Source organism: Saccopteryx bilineata, chromosome 4 (genome assembly GCF_036850765.1).
Source record: "Saccopteryx bilineata isolate mSacBil1 chromosome 4, mSacBil1_pri_phased_curated, whole genome shotgun sequence".
Classification (NCBI taxonomy): Eukaryota; Metazoa; Chordata; class Mammalia; order Chiroptera; family Emballonuridae; genus Saccopteryx; species Saccopteryx bilineata.
The window spans coordinates 228,582,953-228,605,494 of record NC_089493.1 but is presented as its reverse complement, the minus strand read 5'-3'; the positions used below and the strand labels follow the sequence as shown (position 1 = coordinate 228,605,494).

Below are 22,542 nucleotides of genomic sequence, written 5' to 3'. Positions count from 1 at the left end.
GTTTTCCTGGTGTTGAGATTTACAAGTTCTTTATAAATTTTGGTTATTAACCCCTTATCAGACGTATTGTCAAATATATTCTCCCATTGTGTAGTTTGTCTTTTTATTCTGTTCTTGTTTTTAGCTGTGCAAAAGCTTTTTAGTTTGATATAGTCAGATTTGTTTATCCTGTCTTTTATTTCACTTGCCCATAGAGATAAGTCAGCAAATATATCACTGCAAGAGATATCTGAGAGCTTACTGCCTATGTTTTCTTCTAAGATGCTTATGGTTTCATGGCTTACGTTAAAGTATTTTATCCATTTTGAGTTGATTTTTGTGAATGGTGTAAGTTGATGGTCTAGTTTCATTTTTTTTGCAGGTAGCTGTCCAATTTTCCCAACACCATTTATTAAAGAGGCTGTCTTTACTCCATTGTATGCCCTTACCTCCTTTGTCAAATATCAGTTGTCCATAGAGCTGTGGGTTTATTTCTGGGTTCTCTGTTCTGTTCCATTGATCTATATGCCTGTTTTTATGCCAGTACCAAGCTGTTTTGATACAATGGCCTTGTAGTATAACTTCATATCAGAAAGGGTGATACCTCCCACTTTATTCTTCTTTTGCAAGATTGCTGAGGCTATTTGTGTTCTTTTTTGGTTCCATATAAATTTTTGGAATATGTGATCTATATCTTTAAGTATACCACTGGTACTTTAATTGGTATTGCATTGAACTTATAAGTTGCTTTGTGTAATATAGACATTTTAATGATGTTTATTCTTCCTAACCATGAGCATGGTATATGCTTTCACTTGATTGTATCTTCCTTGATTTCTTTTATCAATGTTTTATAATTTTCCTAGTACAAATCTTTAGTCCCCTTAGTTAAATTTACTCCTAGGTACTTTATTTTTTGAGTGTAATAGTGAAGGGGATTGTTTCCTTAATTTCTCTTTCTGACTGTTCATTGTTTGTGTATAAGAATGCCTCTGATTTCTGAGTATTAATTTTATATTATGTCACCTTGCTGAATTCATTTATCAGGTACTAGTAGTTTTTTGACTGAGACTTTAGAGTTTTCTATATACAATATCATATCATCTGCAAATAATGACACTTTTACTTCTTTTCCAACTTGAATGCCTTTTATTTCTTCTTTTTGTCTGATTGCTGTGGCTAAGACTTCCATGACTATGTTGAATAAAAATGGTGAGAAGGGGCACCCCTGCCTTGTTTCTGATCTTTAGGGGATTGCTTTTAATTTTTGCCCATTGAGTATGATGTTGGCTGTGGGTTTGTCATAAATGGCTTTTATCATGTTGAGGTATGTTCCCCGTATTCCCACTCTGCTGAGCATTCTGATCATAAATGGGTACTGGATTTTATCGAATGCTTTTTCTGCATCTGTTGAAATTATCATGTGGTTTTTCTCCTTCCCTTTGTTTATGTGATGAATAACATTGACTGATTTGTGAATATTGTACCAGCCTTGCCTCCTAAGAATAAAATCCACTTGATCATGGTGTATGATTTTTTTCCATATATTGTTGGATCCAGTTTGCTAATAATTTGTTGAAGATTTTAGCATCTATATTCGTCAGGGATATTGGCCTATAATTTTCTTTCTTTGTGTTGTCTTTGCCTGGTTTTGGAATAAGAATTATGTTTGCCTCATAAAAGGAGCTTGGAAGTCTTCGTTCCTCTTGTATTTTTTTAAAAAAAGCTTCAGAAGGATAGGAGTTAGTTCTTCTTTGAATATTTGGTAGAATTCACTTGTGAAGCCTTCAGTCCCAGGACTTTTCTTGGTTGGGAGTATTTTGATAACTGTTTCGATCTCATTTGGTGTAATCGATCTGTTTAGGTTTTCTGATTCTTCCAGATTGATTATTGGAAGATTGTATGTTTCAAGGTATTTGTCCATTTCATTTAGGTTGTCTAGATTTTTGGCATACAGTTCTTCATAGTATTTTCTTACAATTTTTTATATTTATGTTCTGTCAGTTGTTATTTCTCCACTCTCATTTCTAATTTTATTTATTTGAGTCCTCTCTCCTTTTTTCTTGGTGAGTCTGGTTAAAGGTTCATTGATCTTGTTTACCTTTTCAAAGAACCAGCTTCTAGTTTCATTGATTCTCTGTATTGTTTCTTTAGCCTCTATGTCATTTATTTCTGCTCTGATCTTTATTATTTCCTTTCTTCTACTACATTTGGGCTTTACTTGCTGTTCTTTTTCTAGTTCTTTTAGATGCAGGGTTAAGTTGTTTATTTGAGCTTTTTCTAGCTTGTTAAAGTGTGCCTGTAGTGCTTTGAACTTCCCTCTCAGTACTGATTTTGCTTTGTCCCATTCATTTTGAGTTGTTGTATGCTCATTATAATTCATTTCTAGAATTTTTTTTATTTCTTCTTTGATCTCATTTTTAATCCACTTGTTATTTAACAACTTGCTATTTAGTTTCTATGTGTTTGAGAATTTTTGAGTTTTTCTGTTGTGGTTGATTTCTTGTTTCATGCCTTTTTGATCCGTCAAAGTGCTTGATATGATTTCAATCTTCTTAAATATTTTGAGACCACTTTTGTGCCCTAACATGAGGTCTATCCTAGAGAATGTACTGGAGCACTTGAAAAGAATATATATTCTGCTGCTTTGGGGTGAAATGTTCTGAAGATATCCATTAAATCGAGTTGATCTAGTGTGTCCTTTAAGTTTGCTGTTTCTTTGTTAATTTTCTTTCTTGAGTATCTACCTAGAGATGTTAGTGGGGAATTAAAATCCCCTAGTATTATAGTATTGCTGTTGATCTTGCCCTTTATATCCATCAAAGTCTGCTTTATATATTTAGGTGCTCCTATATTAGGTGCGTAGATATTTATAATAGTTATATCTTTCTGTTGAATTGCTCCCTTTATCTTTATGTAGTGGCCTTCTTTATTTCTTACTATATCCTTTGTTTTAAAGTCCATTTTGTCTGATATAAGTATTGCTACCCCAGTTTTTTTTTCATTTCCATTTGCATGAAATGTTTTTTTCCATCCTTTTACCTTCAGTCTATGTGCTTTTTTTTTAAGTTGTGTCTCTTGTAGACAGCATATATACATGTCCTGTTTTCTTATCCATGCAACTACCCTATGTCTTTTGATTGGATCATTTAATTAATATACATTTAAGGTTATTATTGATATGTAGTTGTTTATTGCCATTTTATTCTTTAAAGCTGTATTCCTCTTTTGCTATATTCTTTTCCCACTCTGATCTGTTTACACCATGCCCCTTAACATTTCCTGCAGCATTGGTTTGGTTGTAATGAATTCCTTGAGATTTTTTTTCTGGGAAGCTTTTTATTTCTCCTTCAATTTTAAATGATAGCCTTGCTGGATAAAGTAGTCTTGGTGTAGGTTCTTGTTCTGCATTACTTTGAATATTTTTTGCCATTCCCTTCTGACTTCAAGTGTTTCTGTTGAGAAGTCTGATGTCATCCTTATGGGGGCTCCTTTGTAGGTGATAGCCTTTTTTTCTCTAGCAGCTTTTAATATTTTCATTTTATCACTTAGCTTTGGTATTTTAATTATGATGTGTCTTGGTGTAGGTTTCTTTGGGTTTCTCTTTAATGGAGTTCTTTGTGCTTCTTGAACTTGTGAGAGTTTGTCCTGCATTAATTTAGGGAAATTTTCAGCTATTTTATGATTGAACAAAGTCTCTATCCCTTGTTCTTTCTCTTCTTCAGGAACCCCTATGATGCAGATATTATTTCTCTTCATGTTGTCACAGAGCTCTCTAAGAGTTTCCTCTGACTTTTTGAGTCTCTTTTCTTTTTTCTTCTCTGTTTTCATACCTTCATACTACTTGTCCACCAATTCTCTGATTTGATCCTCAGCTCCATCCATCCTGTTTTTAATTCCTTATCTTGTGATCTTCATTTCTGATATTGTATTTGTCATCTCTGACTGATTTTTTTTTTAATATTTCAATATCCTTTTTATACTTGCTTTTTCTTTATTTCGGTCTTCATATTGACTGTCCATTGTTGTTCTAAGATCCCTAAGCATCCTTACAGCCATTATTTTGAACTCCGCATTGGAAGTTTGGTTATTTCCATATCACTCAGTTCATTTCTTGGATGTATCTCTTGTGGTTTCATTTGGATTGCACTTCTCTGTCTTCTCATTATGTCTGTGTGTTTGGTTGTTTTGTTTGTAGAGTTGCATGAGTCTAGACATGGTGTTGTCTGCCTCCAGTTTTCAATTGTGTTATTTCTAGGTCTTCTTGGATTGGCATCAGCTATTATTTTTAATCCACTTTCAGATTTGGGCCACTTTGAAGTCTTGATTTGTTTGTTTTCTTAATAGGTGATAGTCTTTTTTTACTGATCTCAGTAGGGAGCTTATTTGAAACTGTATCCAGGAATGTGGTGGCTGTAACCTGAGACTCTGAAGGCCTCTTCTAATAGTTACTCTCTTTGGGGGCAGGGTGTTTTCTCAGCTTCAGTAGGGGGAGGTGTATCTCAGATCTCCATGGAGACCTTAGTTACAACCCCTCCTCCCCACTTCTTGTTTTCAGCTGTGTCTTGTTGTGCCGATTGGAGCTGGAGAGATTTCTTGAGATCTGTGACCCGGAAGTACTCTAGTCTTTTGTTTTGTGGAAGGGTCAGCCCCTCCCCCAGCTATGGCCACCTCCAGCACTGGATGAGTCAGCTTCTCAGGTCATCCCCTGCATTCCTCTGCCCCTCACCATCTGTCTCTCTCTCCCCCTTTCTTTTTGGAAGACAAGCCGGCCCTTTCAACACACCTCGTTCCCTGGTTGCCAGGCAAGTGACTGTGAGCAGTATTTTCTGCTCTTTTCCTTGGAGTGAGAGCTACTCTGGGCTCTCAGCCTCACCCCTTCCTTTGTTTCTGTAAGCAGAGGAGATTCAGGCGCTCCCTACCAGGTTTGTTGTGGCCTCTGCTTTGCTCCTTGGTTTTTGAGAGTTGTCTTGTAGTCCAGAGTTGGTTTTTCATGCTGTTTGTTCATAAATTAGTTTGTAATCTGTCAAGTGAATGTTGACCATGCATATCAGTTAGCTTTTGCTGCATAACAAACCACTCCATATTTTAGTGGTTTAAAATGACAACCTTTATCTAACTCATTATTCTGTGATTTGACATTTGGTCAAGCCTTATTTGGTCAGTTCTTATCTCACTAGGGCTCACTCAAGTGTCTGAGCCCAACAGTGTAGCCAGCCAGGAAGAGGTTATATGGAATGACTGCAGCTGAGAGATGTCTCATCTCTCACTCTTCGGAAAGTCAACCTGGCCTTGTTTACATGACAGTTGGGCAGAGTAGACATGACTCTGGACTCCTGAGCTCTAGGCTCAGCATTGGCATGGGGTCATTTGCACTACACTCTATTGGACAAACAATTCACACAGCCAACTCATATTCAAGAAATGAAAAGAGTAACTCCACTCCTTGATGAAAATGAATTCAAAGCTACCTTAAAGGGCATAGAAATAAGGAGACCTGAAAGACTGTGGCCAGTTTTTTCAATATACTATACCACACTAGGATACACATTTTGTTGGTGAGGTAATTCTCTTGATAATGAAGTGTCCTACAAACGTAAGTAGGCTTCAGAAAAGGGAGGTATATATATATAATATATTGCTCTTCCAATTCCCAGAACTTTTCTCAGTGTCACTCTGGCTTAACATAAGTATCTCCTATAACTCCTCAGTGAGATTTCATTCCAAGTACTATAGGCTGTTGTGCAGTTCTACATTTTATCAGTTTAACTTGTTTAACATCCAAATTTTCAACCTAAACATTTTAAGCATTTTTTTCTTCCCCGCAAACATTGATTTCCCTGAAAGTGTCTTATGAAAACCTAGATTATTATGTGTGTTTCATGTGTTATCTTTATGTAGTATTCTCTTTCTCACATCTGTAGTATTCTTAAATTTGTTTCATACTTTGAGTTATATTCTCTACATCTAAGGTCTTCCCAACATAAGACTTATTGTCTTGAAAAATGTCTTCTTTAATTAGCTACACATAATTGATACATTCATTTGAATTCACTTAAAAAGTATATATATAAAATATATAAATAATGTGTTTTAAATATGTGTTGATAGCGATGACTTTGTTATCTTTTTATATCCATTATTGTACACTATAGGCAAGGACAACTTTGTTTCTATTGTAGCATTTATACAATTTACTACACTAGGTATCTAATTGTTATTAGAGCAAAATTAATGTCTGTCATCTCCCTCTGTCAATATGTGTATGTATATACACACTTGTATTCAGATGTAAATACTTATCTACATATATGCATACACCTATAAATTATGATATATTATGTATGTGTGTATAAATGTGCAGATGATTATATAGTTAAATAGGAAAATAAGTGTATGTTGACATTTAAATCACCCATTTGAATGTCATAAATAGCCTATATAATCTTAAAATTTTAATGTATTTATACTCATAAATTATTTTATTTTTCTCTTTTTATACCTTGTATATTACTGAATAACAGTAATCAGTTATATGTGTGTGCATAACTGTCTTCATGATAAAATTTTTAAAATTGTTTTTGATAAGGGTGGCACTAAAATTTACATTCTGGAATAGGGAGTTAATAAAGGAAATGAAATGTGGAATTAAAGTAGTAAGATTCTCAAATATTAATGTACTGTTTTATGAATTTTTTTAACTTAGTGCTCCAGACATAAATGAGAATAAAAATGAAACTTATATTCATTCAGATTCTTCCAGAAAAAAAATGTTTTCAGCTAATTTTGAATCTCTATAATAACAGAAAATAGGTATTATAGTAGTCATGACTTTATTATACTTCAAAGCATTAGGAGTTTAAATATTGTTTCTTAAAAAATCAGAGATATTAATTCATTTGTTTTAAGATTGGAAAGGAATCTTATTTTTATCTTGATGATTTGCAGTTATATTGATCATGCTTAAACTGTAACATTTGCTGCCTTCAAAGATATTAATAGAGGTGTTTTTAGGAGTTGAATATCTTGTATCAAGTGATCCTGGGGTTAAATCCTTTTTCTACCACTTAAATATTTTGGGAGGTGATTTTGGTTAATAAAATTACATAAGTTGTAAGAATATAAGTCTATGAGACATTTGTGTACTTTTAGTAATAAGATACTTAAACTCTCTTGTGCACCATTTTCTCATTTGTACAATATGAATAAAGATCACACCTATTTTACTGGTTATGGCTAAATGAAAACATTGTATGCTTTATAAAAATGGTGAAAATTATACAACTCAAGATGATGATATAAACATCAGATGAACTCCCTTATTTTATATTTTATCTATGTAACAGTGTGTGTGTGTTTCTGTGTTATAAGAAAAATCAGTAAATTTTTCTTAGGCTTCTTTTATTTGAAAAACAGGAATTAAAAATAACTACTTTCTGATATTATGAATATACCTTAATAAATAATATGTATGTATGAACCTAGAATGGTTTCCAGTAAATCAACATTCAATAAAGGTTAGCTTCCTAATAACAAAAAAACTTGAAGCCAAATTGTAATGGTAGACTACATAAGCAGAATACATAATGAGGACAAGGTCAGGTGACCATGAACAATCTATGGCATTCATTATAAATATCCACAGTGTGCCACAAGGGCCATGAGAACTGGAAATAATATGCTTGGCCAGAGCCACACAGATGGATAGTAACATTAGTGAGTAAGTATTTTAGCATTTTAAAAGTGAAAAATCCAAGTTCACAGAGCTCAGCATGTCCAAGGGCATCCAGTTCTGATTCCAAAACTTATATTTTCCTTCTATTACCCTACTCTCCCTTTTATACACACACACACACATACACACACACACACACACACACACACACACACCTTAGTTAAAACAGTTATGTTTCAAAATGACAAAAACAGGTTAGTTTAACCTCTATGACTACTGATTTTCATATTGCTGATCTATTTTTACCTACCAGTATATGACAAAAGATATAATTGGAAAGTTTTTAATTTTTTTTCCTTTTTTTTTGTATTTTTCTGAAGTGAGAAGCGGGGAGGCAGTCAGAAAGACTCCGCATGCTCCTGACCAGGATCCACCCAGCATGCCCACCAGGGGATGATGCTCTGCCCATCTGGGGTATTGCTCCGCTATGGCCAGATCTATTCTAGTGCCTGAGGTGGATACCACAGAGCTGTCTTCTGCGCCTGGACCAACTTTTCTTCAGTGGAGCCTTGGCAGTGGGAGAAGATGAGAGAGACAGAGGGAAAGAGAGGGGGAGGGGTGGAGAAGCAGATGGGCACTTCTCCTGTGTGCCCCAGTCGGGAATCGAACCCAGGACTTCCACACGCCAAGCTGCTGCTCTACTGCTGAGCCAACCGGCCAGGGAAAAAGTTTTTAAAATAAGCATATTTCAAAGAGGACTCATAAAGTAAAGCGTCTACCACAGACCCTTGCTGGGTAGATCAGTGGTTTAGAGCATTGCCCCAATTTGCCAAGTCTGTGGGTTTGATTACCTGTCTGGACACATAGAAAAATCAACCAATGAATGCATCAGTAGAACAACAAATCAGTTTCTCTTTCTGTTTCTCTCTCTATCCCCATTGTTCTCTAAAAATCAATAAATTAAAAATAAATAAATTTTAAAAATTTATCACTATATTTACAAACTCACATAAAATAAAAAACTGTTATCACCCAAATATTATAGCCCATTCGCAAAACAAAGAATTTCTGAGAATTAATGCATACTTCTGTATATTCAAGTTATTTTATTTTTTTGTTGTATTAGCTTTTCTTTGATGATAGATTTTTTTTATTTTTAAGAGAGGAAAAGAGAGAGAGGGACAGGAGCATCAATCTCTTCCTCCCATACATGCTGTGACTGGGGAGCAGACGGGCAGTCTCTGCTTTGGTTTGATGCTTAACCAAATGAGCTATTCAACCAGGCTTATGCTCAAGTTATTTTTAAATTACATTTTAATAATAAGCCCTGTTAGGCACTTGACTTCAAATGTTATATGGAAGAGTCCATCCTTTCTGGTTTTAAAAATTATTTTTGCTTCTATTTTATTTAATTAGTATAAGAATTTTCAAAACAGTAATGCATATACAAACATACATTTTGTGGAAAACTCCAACTTCTCTAGACAGTCTTCTGTTATCATCCATCCCATCAGTACACAGAGCAAAGATTTTCTGTCTCCTCAACAGTGAGCTCTCACATCACTATGCCTTCCTCTGCTTTCCCTATTTTTCTGCAGCCCTCTTCTGGTTCCAACCAGAGCCAAAGTGTTACAGCCACTTATAAGCAGTCTGAAGGCAGCTTCCTTCACTGCATATTGTCATCACTGCATGATGGCAGCAGCAGCAAAAGTCCTTCTACTGTGGACTTTAACAATCATGAGTACATGATAAGCCAGCCCAAACTGCACATGCTAGATCAATACCAAGGAGTCCTAAAAATGAATATACAGGACCCAGAACAAAAAAGAAGTTTTGATTGAAGATTAAGATTTAGAAGGGCCTTGGCCAGTTTGCTCAGTGGATAGAGCGTTGGCCTGGCATATGGATGTCCCGGGTTTGATTCCTGTCAGGGCACACAGGAGAAGCAACCATTTCTTTCTTTCTCTGTCCCTCTCCCCCCTTCTCTACCTTTTCCCCTCTCACAGCCACTGGTTCGATTGGTTCAATCATGAGCCCTAGTGCTGAGGATAGCTCAGTTGGTCTTAGCATGTCAGCCTCAAGTGCTAAAAATAGCTCATTTAATTCAAGTATCAGCCCCAGATGGGGGTTGCCAGGTGGATCCCATTGTGGTTCATGTAGGAGTTTTTATATCCCTTCCTCTAAAAAAAAAAAAAAAAAAATGAAGAAGAAGATTTGGAGAGAGCTGAAATATAAACACAGCCTTCTTCAAAATGAAAATCAGCAGGTAATATCTGAGGAGATGTCTCTTGTAGATTGCTCCTTCAAGCTCCTGTGACAATGAGGCACAAGATTTACCACAGCACAACTCAGAACATGTGCAACTGCAAGTTTTTATGTCACCAGAAGTAGATCATCCTCAAAGGGAGATGTGAATGATCAGGATGCAATCTAGGAGAAACTTTACCTACCACAGTTCCTCATTCCAGATCCAGAGAACATGTAGATTGAAGAAAGAAGTTTCTGCAAAACAGACGTCAAAGTGTGTGGATGGCCTGCTCCTGATGTGCTCTGCTATATAGATGGAAAACCAGGCCCTGGCTGGTTGGCTCAGTGGTAGAGTGTGGGCCTGCTTGTGGATGTCCTGGGTTCCATTTCTGGTCAGGGCACACAGGAGAAGAGCCCATGTGCTTTTCTGCCCCTCCCCCCTCACTTCTCTTTCTCTCTCTCTCTCTTTTCCTCCCCTCTCCTCTTGAAGCTATGGCTTGATTAGAGGGAGTTGGCTCCTGTGCTGAGGATGGCTCTATGGCCTCTGCCTGAGGCACTAAAAAACGACTTCGGTTACAACCGAGGAACAGATCAAAGCCTCAAACAGAGTATTGTCCCTGGTGGGCTTGCTGGGTGGATCCCGGTTGGGGCGCATATAGGAGTCTGTCTCTGCCTCCCCTCCTCTCATTAAATTAATTAATTAATTACTTAATGGAAGACCAATTTAATAGATGATTTCACAAAATGATAATGACTTAGAAGGGTTTTCGTTCACCTTTTGAAGTGTTCAAATTTTCAGATTCTGGGACTTACACATGTGTTGCCATCAACACAGCAGGAGCTGCTGTCTTTTCTGGACATCTTTGCAAAAGATCATAGAACATCAACGTTTATCTGCACACTACAGTGAAAGTGTGTTTGAGGGAGACTCAATGAAGCTAGAATAGAATACCAGATATCAGTTGTACCTCCCCCAGAGCTCTTCTGGAAAAGAAATAATGAAATGGTACAATTCCACACTGACCATAGTAACTCATTTATTACTTTACTGATAAAAATTCTAAACAAGAAAGATGCTGGGTGATATACTGTCTGCATTTAATGAAGCGAGAGGCCACCTGCAACACAAGGTTGTGTGTTGCAGCTCCTCCAAACCAAACTCCTAAGCAGTTACATGTTCAGCCAACTTTCAGAAAATATTTAGCATTTGGAAGAAAATGGTTAGATATGAAACAAGCTTTTGACCTAGAAGGAGACTTTCAGCATCTGGCAGCTCAATCTGGACTCTATAAAAGTGAAAAATTTGTATAACTTGATTATCAACATTGAAAAACAAAATTATACTATTTGAATATATATTTGATTAGCTCTTTGAAATAAATCCATGGTTATGTTAATAGATTGTGAATTTAACTAGGTAATATAACCAACATACACACATATATATATATATACATACACATATAATATTGCTGATTAAACATATATGTATGTATACAATATTCTTAATATTAAATTACAATATTAAATATTATAAATTATATTATAAATCTTTTGACTTGTGCATTCTAGCTACTTTTCTGGTTTGTGAGGCCTGCAGAAAATTTGGGTTTATAATTGTAGAAAGCTATGTTGAAATGTGAGATTTAACATAATATTCATGACTTAAATGTTTGCACATTTAACAATTACAAGTTATAAATTAATAGCAACAAAAAAATCACATGTAACACTTCCAATAAAGTTTATTGGTACTGCTTTTTAAGTAAAATACTATTTAATCTATTTTCTGTTATGATTACTTACATGGTATAAATTATGTGAGTGTTCCATAGTTTTATTAAAAAGGAGATAAAATTTCAAATATTTAAAACCAGCACAACAAAAGACCATAGATAGCCTCTTACACTAAAACAAGTAGTTATTTATCTAAATAATTTTTTAGAGAAAAGCATCCCAGAAAGTAATTATGACTAATTTTAATCTTTTCCTCTGAGTCTAAGTTTTGTCTTGAACTCTATTTATAATTTGCATGCTACTTTATTTTTCACCAGACTCATTTTTTTTTAAAAAAGCATGTTTTAGAGAGCTTTATAAGTTGTTATTTTTCAAGTTAAGAAAGCTAACCATGGGCCCTGGCCGATTGGCTCAGTGGTAGAGCGTCGGCCTGGAGTGCGGGGGACCCAGGTTCGATTCCCGGCCAGGGCACATAGGAGAAGTGCCCATTTGCTTCTCCACACCCCCCCTCTCCTTCCTCTCTGTCTCTCTCTTCCCCTCCCGCAACCAAGGCTCCATTGGAGCAAAGATGATCCGGGCGCTGGGGATGGCTCCTTGGCCTCTGCCCCAGGTGCTGAAGTGGCTCTGGTCGTGGCAGAGCGACGCCCTGGAGGGGCAGAGCATCGCCCCCTGGTGGGCAGAGCCTCGCCCCTGGTGGGCGTGCCGGGTGGATCCCGGTCAGGCGCATGTGGGAGTCTGTCTGACTGTCTCTCCCCGTTTCCAGCTTCAGAAAAATACAAATATATATATATATATATATGAAAGCTAACCATGAACCTCAGGAGGAGACTAAGTATTATAGCAGTCAATAAGCCCTCATCTGATCCTTAGATTTCCTGATTCTTAGAGTTATTACATCAAGATGCTAACTTTTTTTTTCCTGGAAAAAATAATATTGACTTGTTGAAATCAAAGCACACATACCTTTAGTTTAATTTCTAGTTTTCTCATTAAAAATGATGCATAACACACATAACTTACATTTTAGCTCCTAGGAGAGAAGATAAATAACATTTTAATATTTAGGGTTGACATTATGATGCTTTTCATTTATTATCTTATTTGGCTTTCAAAATATTTTGCAAGATAAATGTCATCCCCACTTTACAGATGAAAAACTAAGATTTAGAAAACTTAAGTCACTTTTTCAACAAGATGAATCTGTCACTGGAAGTGCTAGGATTATTTCCTACTTGGCATAATTCAAAAATGAATGTTCTGATGTCATACAGCTTTTTTTTTTTTTTTTTAATTCCATTTGAGAGAGAAAAAGATAGAGTGAGAAAGAAAGAGGAAGGGAAACAGAGGGCAGTGGGGGGTGGAGAGAAACATCAACTCACTGTTTCTCTTAGGTGTTCCATTTAGTTGTGGACTGATTAATTGCTTCTCGTATGTTGCCTGACTCGGCATTGGATCCAAATCTCAGCAAGCTGGGACAATGCTTTATTCACTGAGCATCCTGGCTAGGGTCTCATACAGCCTTCTTAGTGCATACATTTAAATTTTTATTTTGGTTCTTAAAGTCATATTTTCAAAATATGATTATGATAGTCCCAGCTGATATTCAAAGGGCATTGACAAACAAGAGATTTAGGCAAATTCAATGTTTTAAGTCATATTTATAGGTAACTTACAAAGCTATCTAGAGCTTCGTGAAAGGAAAGATAATCTGTTCCATTTTCTTTGGATACAGTACAAAATTAACAACAAAAAAGGTGGTTTTTATTTTAAAGTGTATCTCCCTCATTTTCTGTTATATATGAAATAGAAAATCCGGTTTATCAAGGTCAAATAGGGAGTTCAAGGTAGGTGAAAGAGGCTAGCAGCAAAACAGAAGCTTCATTAGATTTTCCAGAACCTTTGTAAGAATTGTTATTTGCTCTCAAGGTGACAAAAGTCTTCAAAAAAACATAAAAGGGATGAAGGTTAGTATTAAAAGAACCTGCACAAAGATAAACATTAATTGTTCATTTCAACTAATAGTTCAATCTAACTAATAAAAGTGAGAGTCCTCTAATCATTGAAGTTGAATCTAATCACAAACTGCTGTGAAGAATTGTGTTCTGATGCTTCTTATGTATTCATAGTTAAATGAATTAATATTAGGCCTTGAGTTTAGGGATGTCAATTTTGGGAGTAGGGTGTACAATGGTAAAATATTAAAAGGTAACAGATAAGGTAAATAGATCATATGCCCTTTTTATATCATTTAGAGTCAAATATTTTTCAGTATCAAAGTTGATGTGTTGTATTAATCCAGATCATAACATCTGAATCATCTCCTTCCTTTCTGCTATAGTCTTCTCCTTGGAGTTACCATTTCTAGTACTATAATAATAATCTAGGGGTTTTAAAAAATTTCTTGATATATTGTAATTATGACAAACTGAACCATGGGACATGGGGGGACTGAAATTTAATGGATCAGTGAACACTGAACATAAAATCTAGTTTCTTTTTAAATTACCTTCTTGAAGTTTCTTTTAATGTTTATGAAACCATGTCTACATACATCTGTTATAAAAATGAATGAAAAAAGATGAATGGTTTTAACCAGTCACATTCTGTAAAACTTTGACTTGTTTGAAAAATTATTGTGCTCTTTGGTCCCACAGTACCTTCAATTTATTTGACTTTCCTTCATGCTTATGATAATAATATCTTATTTTTTATTGCAATGGAATGTTATAGGTACTTCTACTTGTAGTTACATCACTGTGATATAATTATTTATGTTTTTCTGTCACTTTTTTTCAGGGTGTGCTTATTGAGGGCAGGGGCTATATGGCATTTCTTTAATGTATTTACTTTATGGACAAGTTGAAATGTACCTCAAGCTTTTTTTATTTTTCCTAAAGAATTGTTGATCCATAATAAGTGCTCCGTAAATATTTATTGAATTAACTTTATCTCTTTTATTTTTATTGAAGAAAATATTATGAAATTCGGAGCAGTTGACTACAATGGCTATAAATATTAGATAAGAGACAGCTTTCTTCTAAGGGAACACTTTTTCCAGCCTGTCTTTCAAGATACTAACTTCACATACACTTGCTTTCTTTGAAATTTCCAGTCTCCTGTATTCCACGACAGAAAATTATTTGAATAAATTATGTTCATTTTATTCTTTTTTTATTAACACCAAGCTATTGTGGAGAGGGAGGCAATGTATCTGGATAAGTTTCCCAATTTCTCAACTTTTCTTGCAACTAGGGGTGGCCTGTACTGCAGGACTGCCATTGGAATACGAGCAGGAATTGTTAGAGCTTGTGAAGTCATTTTAAAGGAAGACTAAGTCAACTGGTTTGGATTTTTGCTTCTGTAGTTAAATATATTTCAGTAGGAAGATAAAAGCCTGCAGCGTGAAGCTTCCATTTCTCAATTTTTAATTAATCAAATAAACTTTTTGCTTATTGGTTTCTGCTTTTACTCTCTTTTCACATGCTAGCCCTCTACCTATTTCAAGAATTGTCATGATCCCTCTGAAGACTTCTTTCTATTCTTTAAATCTCAGTCACCTAAAATAGCTCTAATACGAAAATTGTTTAAAATGTTTTCTATGGAACAGTGGCCCTTTTGGAACAAATATGCATCACTAAAACTTTTTTTTTAAGTATGTCCCCTCCCACCCCCAACACTAAAAAACTGCATGCTTACAGCTGATTGCTTGACCCCAAATGTGGTACTTTACATGAATCACAATTTTGTTTTTTGAGAACTCTATATTTTTACTGTTAGCAGCACATGGAAAGCCTTCAAAAAAACATTGCTGAGTAGAGAAATGAATGGGTAAAGGAAGTAAAAAGATACATTAATTTTCTATGACCACCTGCACATAAAACCAAGTTGGCTGCTCTTCATAGTTTTAACCCTTTCTAAGGAAAAGATTATTTTGAATTATTCACTACAGAATTCTCGTTGAGAATAACAAAATTTCAGAATTTGTTTTTTGGAGCTTACACTTTTTTTTTTTGTATTTTTCTGAAGTGAGAAGCAGGGAGGCAGAGAGACAGATTCGTACATGCACCCAACTGGGATCCACCTGGCATGCCCACTGGGGTGTTACTCCATTGCAACCAGAGTCATTTTATTACCTGAGGCAGAGGCCATGGAGCCATCCTCAGCGCGCAGGCCAACTTTGCTCCAATGGAGCTTTGGCTGCAGGAGAGGAAGAGAGAGAGAGAGAGAGAGAGAGAGAGAGAGAGAGAGAGAGAGGAGAGGGGGAGGGGTAGAGAAGCAGATGGACGCTTCTCCTGTGTGCCCTGGACGGGAATTGAACTTGGGACTTCCACATACCAGGCTGGTGCTTTACCGCTGAGCCAACTGGCCAGGGCCTACACTCTGTTTTAATCAGGGTTCTCTTCAACTCTAGTCTTCATTTAGCTCTCCCATTCCCTAATGTCCTCTTAGTTCTCAGTTCAGGCATCTTATCTCAAGATAATAATGATATTGTGGGAATGTAATTTGCCCAAGTCAATATGTCCAAATCCATATGTCTCTTTTTTAAAGCCCTTTGGAGACTCGAGCTCCCCAAATAATATTTGTTATCTCTTTTGCAGCTTTATGAATATTCTTCAGGAATGAAGAGGCAAATAAAATGGGAACTGAGGAATTATTGTTTTCTCTCCTGTTTCCTTTAATTACAGCATTTATTCTAAGCTGTAGACAGATAATTCTGTGAGAACATGCTGTGAAAACATGCAGAGTTCGGGTAACAAAGACATCAGGGCACTCTCGGGTGAAAGCCCTGAGCAGATAAGAGTCCAGGGGCCTCTGTGACCCTGTACTGGAGACAGTGCGTGCTGGAAACAGCAAAACAGGTGGATAAGATTTAGTAACAAAAAATGTTTAGGGTCTCAGAACAGAGATTAGGAGTCAGTGTGTTTCTTACCCTTTACTTCACCCCCTGAAAACTTCTTTCTATTGAGTTATTTGTACTTGCTAATAAACATCTGAGTAAGGCTGGAGACAGGGCTTTTGTCCTTTGATCTACTGACCAGGACTGTTGTCTTCCCTCAGCTCCTCGGTACATTTCATCTGGTCTCTGAATAGTTTTTTTCATGGAGACAAGTGGTGCTCCTTGTGAGGAACCAGAATAAACGACCTCCCAAAGCCTGGCAAATGAAGAGGAAGTCTGCTCGTCCCATTTGGTAAGGGACATAAACAGCAGGGGAAAAGCCCTTGACTGCTTGCAGCAAGGTCACTTTAGGGATCAGGCCATGGGATTTCCCTTAGGTTTTTCTTCATCTTTCATTCATCATGAGGAATTTCCTTTCCCCTGAGCAGCAGAGTCACAAATTATAGCTATAGGAACTCCTCCCCCTTCTCCCTCTCTCCTTTCTACCTCTCTCTCTCTCTCTCTCTCTCTCTCTCTCTCTCTTCCTTTCCCACAGCCATGGCTCAAATGGTTTGAGCAAGTTGGCCCCAGGCACTGAGGATGGCTCCATGGCCTCACCTCGGGTGCTGAAATGACTGGTTGCCAAACAATGGAGCAGTGACCCCAGATAGACAAAGCGTCTCCCCATAGGGAGCTTGCCAGGTGGATCCTGGTCAGGGCACATTCAGGGGTGTAGCTCTGCCTCCTCGCCTTTCACTTAATAAATAATAATAATATAATTTCTGAAAGTTATTTCTGAATAGATAAGAAAGTTTATAGAAGTTGCAGAAGGTTTGTACAGGTTGTAGAAGGTTTATACATAGCAAAAGAAAACAAACAAACAAACAAAAAACAAAAAGAAGGAACTAAGAAAGTTGACAAAGGTGAAGAAAGGAGAGAAAGAAGAACTTTAGAAGAAAAGTTTTACTAAAAGGAAAATAGAAAGGATCATTAGAACATTCTTAGGGTTCTTAGAAACTTGAGAAACTCGCCCAAATTTACAGGTATTAAAGAAAGAGCCAATAACCTTTTTAAACCTCAACTACACACAAAAAAATGGGGAGTCAGGAGGAGAGACTCACCCCACAAGAACAATTGATTAAGACTTCTTTTACTTTTAATTTTTTGAACATTTCCTCATCTAGACTTACTACAGCTGAGAGGCATTTTATATCAGCTGAGCAATGGCCTAAGCCTATCGAGTTTTACTGGGATATATTAGCTGGCCCCATGTGGCAGAATACAGTCGAATTGATAACCTGGGGGCAAGGGTATGTTACAATTTTGTCATCATCAGGTCCTATTGGATACCAGCGAGAATCATGAAGTCTTATCATGAGTTGGCATCAGCCCCTAGAAAACAACCTGGTTTTAGAGATCCAGAAGCTGATAGTGAATTCTTCTCAGGAAATGAACCTAGCTCGCTCCCAACCACTCAGGGAACACCTGACATCACCTATGGTGCTTTGAAGCGTCTAACTGGGCGTGGTGAAGAAGTTTTACAAGAGCCCTGGCCGGTTGGCTCAGTGGTAGAGCATTGGCCTGGTGTGCAGGAGTCCCAGGTTCGATTCCCGACCAGGGCACACAGGAGAAGCACCCATCTGCTTCTCCACCCCTCCCCCTCTCCTTCCTCTCTGTCTCTCTCTTCCCCTCATGCAGCCAAGGCTCCATTGGAGCAAAGTTGGCCCGGGTGCTGAGGATGGTTCCATGGCCTCTGTTTCAGGCACTAGAATAGCTCTGGTTGCAACAGAGCAATGCCCCAGATGGGCAGAGCATCGCCCCCTGGTGGGCATGCTGGGTGGATCCCTGTCTGGCGCATGCGGGAGTCTGTCTGACTGCCTTCCCGTTTCCAACTTCTGGAAAAAAAAAAGAAGTTTTGCAAGATACAGACATACCTGTGACCCCTGAAAACCTGTTTATCTCTATAATTGCCCTCATTTTCCTCTACCCACCACCACCCGTTGACAAGCCACTCATCACTGAACCACCTTACCATCTTACCCTTTGTTAATCTTTACTAAAACACAAAAGGGGGATATGTGAGAACATTCTGTGAAAACATGCAGAGTTAGGATAACAATCAGAGACAGGAAGGCACCCTAGGGAAAAGCACTGAGCAGGCAAGAGTCCAGAGGCCTCTCTGACTATATGGGAGACATTCCATGATGGAAACAGCAATATAGCAGGATAAGATTTAGCAACAAGAAAAATGTGTAGGCTCTCAGAACAGGTATTAGGAGTCAGCATGTTCCTTGCCCTTTACTTCACCCCCTAAGGACTTCTTTCTACTTCCTTGAGTTATTTGTACTTGCTAATAAATATCTGAGTAAGGCAGGTTACAGGACTTAAGTCTTTGATCTGGTGACCTCCTCTCGGCCCCTTTGTACATTTCATCTGGTCCCTGAATAGTTTTTGTCATTGCAACAGAATTCCTTATGTTCTCCTTTCTAGGAGGCTAACACACTGCATACTTCAATTTTCTTGTTAATTTTCTTATATGTTAAAGACAATCATCTCTCTTGCACCTGAGATTCACCATCTCTTTTGATATTCATTCAAATTGCTCAACATTGATATGCTATGCCAGGTTTCTCATCAATAAGCGGAATATAGTGTATAGGATCTCAGCTTACCCCTATATTATGATTTTACTTCTCTTTCTACTTATATTTTAACTCAAATAGTGTTTGATGTTTCTTCAAACTCCTATTTTTGACATATGTCAACATTCTAATAATTTTATTTAACATAATATACTTTTTAATTGCTTCATTGCTTTTCTGTTTTCAGTCTCTTTGATAATTTGCATTTACATTCAATGTCTTATTGAGTGAATAAATTTTGTATATATGAACATTCAGTGACTAATAAGATGGGTTTATTTAATATATTTTTTTAAAGATTTTATTTATTCATTATAGAGGAGAGAGAGAGAGAGAGAGAGAGAGAGAGAGAGAGAGAAGGGGGGGAGAGGAGCAGGAAGCATCAACTCTCATATGTGCCTTGACCAGACAAGCCCAGGGTTTTGAACTGGCAACCTCAGCGTTTCCAGGTTGACGCTTTATCCACTGCGCCACCACAGGTCAGGTTTTAATATTTAATTTATTAAATAATCTTCATTGAACACCAATCATGTGTTAGAATTTTATAAAGTCAGAGTCATAAAAATAAAAATGACAAAATTTCTGACCTTAATTATCTATTACAATAAGATATAAAATTTGAACAAATATAATAAGTGGCTTCCTTCTGTTGAAAGAATGTTTTCTTTACATTCTAGATTTTATTCTTATTTTTCTGACTTGACTCAGTTTTAGTATAAATTCTTAGAATCCATTTCTCTCCTAGACTGAGTTTAATGGTAGAAAAAACTGACAACATCTCATGAATAATATAACTAAGCTACTTATTATGAAATATTTTAATGTCTGCCTTGCTTGTCTATCCCCCTTAGGGCTGTGGGCTCCTGGAATACATAATATATCTCTGTATTTCCAGTGCTTAGAGTGCAGAGAAGATACTCAATACATTACTTTAGATGGCTAAAATGAATGAATGACTATCTACTGTAATAAAGGTTTTTTGTTTTTTTTTTCTTTTTATTTATTTTTTTTGGTATTTTTCTGAAGTTGGAAACCGGGAGAGATAGACAGACTCCCGCATGTGCCCGACCAGGATCCACCTGGCACGCCCACCAGGGGGTGATGCTCTGTCCCTCCGGGGCGTCGCTCTGTTGCGACCAGAGCCACTCTAGCGCCTGGGGCAGAGGCCAGGGAGCCATCCCCAGAGCCTGGGCCATCTTTGCTCCAATGGAACCTCGCTGCAGGAGGGGAAGAGAGAGACAGAGAGGAAGGAGAGGGGGAGGGGTAGAGAAGCAGATGGGCGCTTCTCCTGTGTGCCCTGGCCGGGAACTGAACCCGGGACTTCTGCATGCCAGGCCGACGCTCTACCACTGAGCCAACTGGCCAGGGCCTTGTAATAAAGGTTTTAAGTACACACCATTAGGAAGATGAATCAATTATTTTCATTTGCACAATATTTTTTATTTGCTTTTTATTAGAGTCTTTTATTTAGCTCATGATCATACTTTTACTTATCCATGTTAAATTTAAGAAATATTTTTTTTCAAATTTAAAAACTGCATTTTGTGGAACAGAGATTTGAAGATGATTTATATTCTCCTTAGAGTTATAACGTGTTTTAGATGAATTAATCCTTAGAGATTTTGAATGTTATTGTATTATTCTACAAAATTATGATTTAAATTAGGTGTCTACATTTACAATTATATGAGCCCCACTCAAATAAAACTCTCTCTGTTGGTTAGGTGGGTTTCAAGACTGTTAGTCAAAGATAAATGGTGATTGCATATTAATGTCATCATATTAATTTCCATTTAAGAAAACCCTTTCAGCAATTATTATAATAACCCTTAACCAAGCTCATCTTACTCTGTCCTGAATTATATAAATGTTTCTTGCATATTTTATATCCCACTAATGTATCATTAAGTTGCTGGCTCAAAATTAACTTGTTGCTAAGCATTATTCTAAATGTCCATTGCAAAATGTGCTTTTGTGATTTTCTGTCAAGATATCTGAATGTAAACTCTTAAGAAACATAAGGGGCTCCATGGTCTGATGTTTATAGAGGTCAGAATGGAATCTTGCTAGGATGAACAAATTAATTTTAGGTTTTTATAAAAAGGAATATATTTTAATTCCCAGGATTTAATTTTATCACTTAAAGTGTAGGTAATGAGTAAGGTAAAATGATGGTGATTCATCCTAACTCAGTTGTACCTCAGATTTAAAAAGTAAAGTTATTAAGATAAAACAATCTATGTTTTGTATCTTACCTCTTCAGATATTTAGTTATATATCTAAATATTGTTTTTTGCAAAATGAAGTATCTGGATATCCTGAAGCTATCGCTGAATTAACTTAGTTTTCTGCCTTGCTACATTGAAAATCAATATCTAAGTTAAAAATTAGTAAAGAAAGGTAACTCAGGCCCTTGACAGATGATTTTCATTAGCTCAAAGGTTCGGAGGAACTACTAGAATACTAACAACTCTTGAGCACTTGATTCACATGTTAGGCACTGGGACTTTTTCTCCTGCCATCACTAACCCCTTGAGAAAGTCAATAGTATTTTAAGAGAGCAATAGCAGGAGAGTTAAACTGCACATTAAATTAAGAAGAAGAGCTGATGTAAATAGATTGTTTAGAGTCCAATTCTTTATCCAGCTCTGAGCACAATGTTCTATCTAGCAGAAATGGGAGACCAAGTTTGAAGATAATTAAATATTTTTTGCTGCTAGAGAAATCATCAATTAATGGGACAAAGTGCCAGAGAGCATGTTCCTGTCTTGAGGTTTTCACAAATATAAGAAACAAGAAAAGTAAGCAGATTTCCTAAACTTTAATTTAAAATAAGCATGAATAAAATTGGATATTATTAGCCTTTTTGCCCTACTACCTAGAAAATAGAACTAATATTAATACTACTCCTAACAAAAAAATTAATTATACTATACTTTATAATTTATGTCAGAATTATATGAAGCCATAGTTTTAGCTTATGACATTTTTCTTGATAAACTTATAAGCAAGATAATTTTTATTCATTTGAGTCATAAATTTTAGTAATAACCTTTTAAAAATTTTATATATAGAAAATTAACTTTAATATGGTGACATTGATCAATAAGAGTACATAGGTTTTAGGTAAACATTTCTATACCATTTAAACTTCGATTATGTTGTATACCCATCACCCAAAGTCAAATCATTTTTCATCACCATATATTTGTTCCTCTATACAGCTTTCCCCTCACCCAAATAACTTCTATTACTTAATGTGTTTTTATTTTTTATATGTAAGTTTCATATTTTTATCTATAAGATATATTTTATTTAATTTATTTTAATTGAATTTATTGGGATGACATTGGTTCACAAAACAAGTCAACAAAAAATCACGTGCA

The 22,542-nt window shown here is 36.3% G+C and overlaps 1 pseudogene; it reads left to right on the top strand.

Annotated features, from left to right (window-relative positions):
• The first annotated feature begins 10,642 nt into the window (after window positions 1-10,642).
• On the top strand, window positions 10,643-11,212 carry LOC136335654 (myotilin pseudogene; annotated as a pseudogene).
• Window positions 11,213-22,542: the final 11,330 nt, after the last annotated feature.